Source organism: Mchenga conophoros, linkage group LG4 (genome assembly GCF_057382185.1).
Source record: "Mchenga conophoros isolate Kocher_MC1m ecotype Shallow Benthic linkage group LG4, M_conophoros_male_GT1.1, whole genome shotgun sequence".
In the NCBI taxonomy this organism is placed as follows: domain Eukaryota; kingdom Metazoa; phylum Chordata; class Actinopteri; order Cichliformes; family Cichlidae; genus Mchenga; species Mchenga conophoros.
This window is the reverse complement of record NC_140529.1, coordinates 7,418,074-7,424,748: the sequence shown is the minus strand read 5'-3', so window position 1 is coordinate 7,424,748 and position 6,675 is coordinate 7,418,074. Positions and strand designations below refer to the sequence as shown.

Genomic DNA, 6,675 nt, shown 5'->3' with positions numbered 1-6,675 from the left:
CATTTAATTCTAGTTTTGTCTTGCATATTTTGTTCAATGTTTCCTGATCTTGGTCGCACGCGTAGGCTTCTTCTAGTGATTTGATGTTTTTTTCTAATTCCTGAATGTTTTTGTTTTCTTCTTTCTTTTTGTGTGATGAGAAAGAAATTATTTTACCTCTCATCACAGCTTTCCCTGCTTCCCATAGAACAGAAACAGATATTCCGGGAGTGTCATTAAAGTCTAAATATGAAGTCCATTCCTTTTTAAAATATTTAATAAAGTCTTCATCTTTAAGCAGTGATGTATTAAATCTCCAGTTTTTACTTTGCGTAGTATTATTCTTGTGCATTAGTTTTAAAGATACAGGAGCATGATCACTGACAGCTATAGGATGAATCTCAGTGTCTGAAATGTCACTCAGCAGTGAGCTGCTGACCAAAAAATAATCCAGACGAGAGCAAGAGTGATGAACATGCGAGAAAAAAGTATATTCCTTACTGTTGGGGTGAAGGGAGCGCCATGCATCGCGAAGGCCAAAGTCGCTCATATACCGTTTGATTATATTTGTGGATTGCCAATTGCGCTGAGTTCCTGTTGTGTTGAGCCTATCCATTTCTTCATTTAGTCCAAGGTTGAGGTCACCGCCAAGAATGAGTGCGCAATCGAGGTGTTCAGAGAGTGCACTAAAAAAACCGTGGAAGAATGAGGGTTCATCAACATTTGGACCATATATACTTACAATACATAGTTTTTTGTTCAATATTGATAGTTTAATAATTAGAAATCTACCCTCTGGATCTATAACTGTATCGAGTACTGTAAAATTAACATTTTTATGTATTAAAATTGCTACTCCCCGTTGTCTAGAATTATAACAGGCTGCAAACACGTTAGGAAACTCAGGTGTTTTAAGTTCGTTTAAACCTGTGACAGGTCTGTGAGTTTCTTGTAATAAAACAAGATCTGCCTGTAGTTTTTTAAGCTGGTTAAATATCTTTAACCTCTTTCCTCTGGTGCCAGCTCCATTTACATTCCATGTGACAAGCCTCAGAATGCCCATAATTGTGAGTGTATGTCTAATGATGTACGCTGGGTGTTTCGTTTAGACAGGTGGAGAGAGTGTGGAAACATCCCTTGTTTGTAAATAGAAAGAGAGAGAGAAAAAAAAAGTGTGGTGAGAGGCTCCATAAGTCTGACTATGTGTGAATATTCACTAATATGAACAAGCGTGGCTTGCTTATGTGTCCTGCAAGTCTGTGCGTGCTGTGAGGCTGTTGTGAATGTGCTGCCGTTGAACGGATGTGTTTTCGTGATCGTGGTGTGAAAATATGGAGAAATAGAGGGTGTTGTTTGTAGGTGAGTGGGGAAGTAGGTGATCACAGCAGTGAAAGACAAGAGAAAGAAAGAAACCACATGAACTGTGAGCAACAACAAAAAAAAGAAACGAAACGGAAACATTCCAATTAAAGTAATGACGGAGGGTGACGGTGTTATATCTGCTATGCGATGTACTCTATCGAAGTCGATGTTCTTTACGGTGTCCTCCGGCAGCTTCAGGTGGATGTCATTGTCATTTATGTCAATCCTTACGTTGGGTGAGTGCTGAGTATTTGTATATGTGTGCATGAGGGTGGGAATGCATGTTTGTGTCTGTGTGTGCCTGTTTGTCTGTGTCTATGTGTCAGGTCGGGTCTTACACTCCACCTCTCTGGGAACTCCCCTGTCTCCCCACACCACACTCCCTGCTGGTAACAGATGCCCTCAGGGGTCGGTGCGTTGGTGGTTCTTGGTGTCCGGGCCTGGGCACCCAGGTATGTACCAGCTCACTCCCGGTGACTACTTGGCGGGGCCTGGTGCCTGTTGCTCGGTCAGGCCTCTTCCGGGGCAAAGGGGGCCCTCGGGCCTCCGGCCACTGGGCCTGCGGCTCGGTTCACTCTGGCACATCTGGCTGCCGGCAGAGCTGGCGGGCACGCCACTGCAGCCCCCTCTGGCTTCTGCTCCGTGGCTACTGGGTGACACCTCATCTGGGGCTCTCCTCTGCTCTTCCCATGAGGGTGGCACTGATGCCCCTCCGGTGGTCCTCCTTGGGTTCTCGCACTCTGGGGCCTCTGGAAGTCTGGAACCTGGATCTCCTCCATGCCTGCTTCATGCCCTGGGGGACGGGGCTATGGCTCTCTACATCCTCTAGCAGACCATTACATGGGGAAACCTTTTGAATACAAGCGCGCTGATCCACACAGGTGTGCACACGGGTGTTCACTGTTCATAGACATAAACTACACCTTTATAGTCTGCTATTTCCAAGCACATTGTGCGCTGTCGGTCCTGCTTGCTACACAACAACACGCAATATTTAGTATTTACTGCTGTTTACACTTAGCTAGATTAACGTGATGGTGTTGTGTTTAGTATGTTGCTCTGTTTTTTTTTTGCTTGTTTTCTCTTCTTTTTCTCTCAACAGGTGATCCAGGAGATTTTTTTCCTCTTCTTTCTCTTTTTAAGTGCCCTCTCTCACTGTCCCTCTTCCCTTCTGTTTTTCTTTTCCTTCATCTTTCTTTCTCCCTTTCCTTTCCCTCAGTCATGTCTGTCTGTAACAACTGAAAATAAACTAAAATAAATAATAACAACAAAGATTGATCAAATGGACCAATACGGCAAGGCCGTGATGATCCACTTGGTAAAGTAAATCCATTGGGTATCCTTGTTGGTCTTCAGACAACAATTCTGACGGCTAAAGAACCAAATGGGACAGGAAAAAAAAAAAGGAATGGGGAGGTTCTAATTCATCAAGCCTCTATGCTGCGTGCTCTACCTCCACCTGTTGGCTGAATCTAACCTTTAATAGACTCTGGAATCGTTTATTTTGATAAGTGGATCATAGTTATACTAAATGACATGAAAAAGTGGAGATATTACAGCATTTGAACATGAGAAAGAGCAGGGCCATCATATGGTTTTTTGGGTGGTTACACTACGGGACTTAACAATTGTGGGATTTGTTCTTCCAAAAGCTACTCTGCACCCCCCTCCCGCCACCACACGCGCACACACACACACACACACACACACACACACACACACACACACACACACACACAAGGAAGACCTTAGTTTAAAATATGTTTTATATATAGCACCAAATTGATGGGGTTAAATGCATAACCATGGTACCCATCTGAACTGGCTTGCAACATCCTAAAAGGAAACCCAAACAACCCTCAGAAATAGCACAAATTAGCTTAATCTTTTCTTCATTGTGTGGTGTAGGTGTGAACTAAAAACATTTGGGTTAACAGAGAAATATAACTGTCCTGAGTCGAGATCCAGGAGTCGTGTACTTGGACTAAACATTCCACAGAGGCTAAAGCGTATCAGTGAAAACACAAGGCTCAACCACCAGAGTGTGTCTGGTCTGTTCTTCTTATCATCAGAAGTTGTGACGTGGAGGGTTTCAGTAACACATTACATACACTGGACCTGCAGAAAGAATTAGCTTCCTTTTCTGTGCCTGACCACAGGAGCTGTTAAACTCACACTGAATTGCTGGTTGGACTGATTTAGGAACAATCATTCACTTCTTTTACTGTAAACTTTGAATTCACACAAAATAAAATTGCTGGAGGATGACATAACTTGCCATAGTTATGTTAATATAATACATAAGCACACACATAATCATTTTTTAATAGATTTTATTTTCACCTTTACAGTTTCCCAAATAAGCATGGAAATTATAATATAGACCAATTAGTCTATAAGTAACATTAAAAACTACAAAGAATGTTAAATGCTTAAAAACTGTTACCTTTTATTGACTACCAGAAGCTTGAACCACATCATCATTACCCCTCAGCTGTAAAACGCTTGTGGGGTATCGCTTTAATTCTATTGTTTATCAGTCTGTACTGTTATGGAGGCTAAACTGAAGCATCGTTGAAGGAAAAAAGCTTCTTATCTCAGTGCTTTCCAACCTCATCACATGATACCAGTGGTTTACCATCTGTTAGCATATGCAGTTTTTGTAAGAGAGATGAGCTGCATTCATTACTGTGCTATCTTGCGGCACTAAGGTACTCTGCACTGTGTTCAGGGTGTCTCGGTCTCAGGATGTGAAGATCCACTGCACTCTCTCCATTTCCACTAATGTTGAACTGACCTACAAATGATGGTTCAATAGTTGGAGACTGATAATACATGAAGCCAATCAGCTTCAGAGCAGTGTCTCCTTTGGAGCGCTGATACCACAAAATAGTGTTAAAGTTTTGGTTTTTATGTTTGCAGGTCAGCCTGACTTCCTCATTCGGCGGCTTCAGGAGCTGCTCTGGAGTTTGAAGAACCTTTATTTCTTTATCGAGGGACACTCCTGTAGAGAAACAAAGAAAAGTTGACAGGTTGTAAATTGATGGCATTTCTTTTGAAGGATTCTATGCTCACTGAGACAACTGCTAATTATAGGATTAGAATAAAAAGTACACAAAATGTAGTTCAATCTGAGAATATGACGAATTAAAAGAGGGTTTGTTGGCTAATTGATAATTAATAATACGATTAGACATCAGAGAGTTTATAAACCCTATCCCTAACTCTCTCTCTTAACCTCTTTAAATGACCTGTACTTGTGCGTACATTCCCCTGGACTCCCTATTTAAAATAACAGCTATTAGCAACTTTAATTCCTAATCTTTTAGAACCTGGTCTGTATTGTCCCGTGTCTTGCTGTCTTGTAGACGGACTCAGAGGGAGGGAAATACTGAAAATCAGAACTAATCACTCTAATGTGGCTGACTATCTGGAACATGTCTCTGCTGAAGGCTGACCATGGAAGGGTAAAATAATTGGAAATAACTAGTTCAGATGCTTTGCAGCACTTAATTTTCCAATAAAAGATTAACCCTTTGTGGTCCTCATTGATGACAGAATCAGAGACTTTATTTATCCCCAAGGGGCAATTAAGATACAACAGAGCAGCATGACTTTAAAAATAAGGACAGGGCATAAACAGACAATAAGAGTGAGATAAAAAAAATACTTAAAATATACAGTATGTACACAGTTTTTAAATGACAGTGACTGAATAAGTGAATAAAAAACTATAAGTGACTAACAGTGAATAAAGTGTTGGCAGTATAAAAAAAGAGTGTCAAGTAGTAGGAAATAAGACCGACAGGAAATAATCTCAAGTCGAACCTCTAAACTATCTATTGGACAACAAGTAGAAGAACTCTCTACATAAATAACACAAACTGTTTTTGATATATTTCAGTCACAATGATTTTTGTTACCTGAATGCAAAGACACTGGGGAAAGCACAGCGAGCTATTGTTAGAACTGAGGATTCAGACTTCAGGGTTTAAACTAAAAGTCTGATCATTGAACACTAATAAAACCATTAACTGAATGCAATTATGAATGCCCAAATTACAAAGTTTTATAGTTTTTATACAAATAGAAAACATGGAAACCACTTCTAAGTCAAAATTCTAAAGGACAGAGAGTCTCTATGAATACCTTTAATGAAGATGATGATGTGTATGAAGAGATGAGACCAGTTCATGTTGAATGTGATAAACCAGCTCGAATCCCAGCTGAACTCAACCGTTTGAAAAGGACTAGAATTCGCTGTATCTTTCTGTCAACTTCTCCAGCGCAGCTCCTCCCACTGTCTGCAAAGGTTTGTGGGCATGTGGTTTGCTGCAGGTGTTCAGGGTCAGATGAAGGTTTTTGTAGAGGAATTTCAGGCTTTTCTGCTGTGGTGGGACTAGAAACTGCACAGAAATAATGCCCGCTGTTTTCAGGGTGCCTGAGTTTGCCCAAGTGCAGGAATGCTTCAACCTCTCCATTTCCACTCACGCTGAATAAGCCCTCATAGGGTTTCTCCACAGTCTGAATTTCCTTATAACTTGTAAAACCAACTAGCTTCAGAGAGGTGTCTCCTGCTGGGCAATGATACCACACAATAGTGTCGTAGCTCTTGACTTTGTGTTTACAGGTCAGCTTGTCTCCATCAGTTATGTTCTTCAGGAGATCAGTCGGAGTCTGATGAACATTTTCATTTTGATTTGGTGATGCCCCTGTAGAAAAAATACTAACGTTAAATCAAATCTTGTCATGAAACTTGCAGCATTGAGCAGACAGAAATATTAAGTAAATAATTACCTTTGATTCCCAACAGTGCAATAATAACTGATATTAAAAAACTGTTCATGTTCACACCTGCTGACTGACAGTAACTCTGAGTCTGGTGCAGGAAAGGGAGGAGACAAAGTGGCAACAGCATCTCACCACGATGATGAAGTCTCACGTCAGCACCAGTTAAAGTGTAGCCGTCTCATTTAGAATCTAGAAGAAGTTAAAAGTCAAGTCTCATTTTTAGGGGACAGCGTACTGTGAAAAGATTTTATATTGAGGTGCTCCAAAACAAGTGAAAATTCTCTGAAAAGGGAATTTTGGTGAATACTTGAGAGATTTACTGCACTTAATAAATTAAGAGGAAATAATTAATTTTGTCTGACAGAAAATCAAACAAAAAAACAAAGTTTAAACCTTTAAACTTCTGATGTGGATGGGCACTGTTGTCTGCATAGAGCCAGGAATCGAACCACCAACCACCACAACCAATTGGTAGATGACCTGCTTCTATACCCATCCCATTATAATATACAAAGAATGTATTTTGAATCGAAATTGCTAAAA

General features: G+C 40.6%; 1 long non-coding RNA gene across 1 annotated transcript; it reads right to left on the bottom strand.

Annotated features, from left to right (window-relative positions):
• Nucleotides 1–3,762: 3,762 nt before the first annotated feature.
• On the bottom strand, nucleotides 3,763–6,258 carry LOC146575441 (uncharacterized). Its single transcript, XR_014892124.1, has 3 exons — nucleotides 6,139–6,258; nucleotides 5,491–6,053; nucleotides 3,763–4,345 (listed from the first exon to the last, which is right to left on the bottom strand). It is a non-coding gene; the product is annotated as an uncharacterized LOC146575441 (long non-coding RNA).
• Between the last annotated feature and the right edge of the window lie 417 nt (nucleotides 6,259–6,675).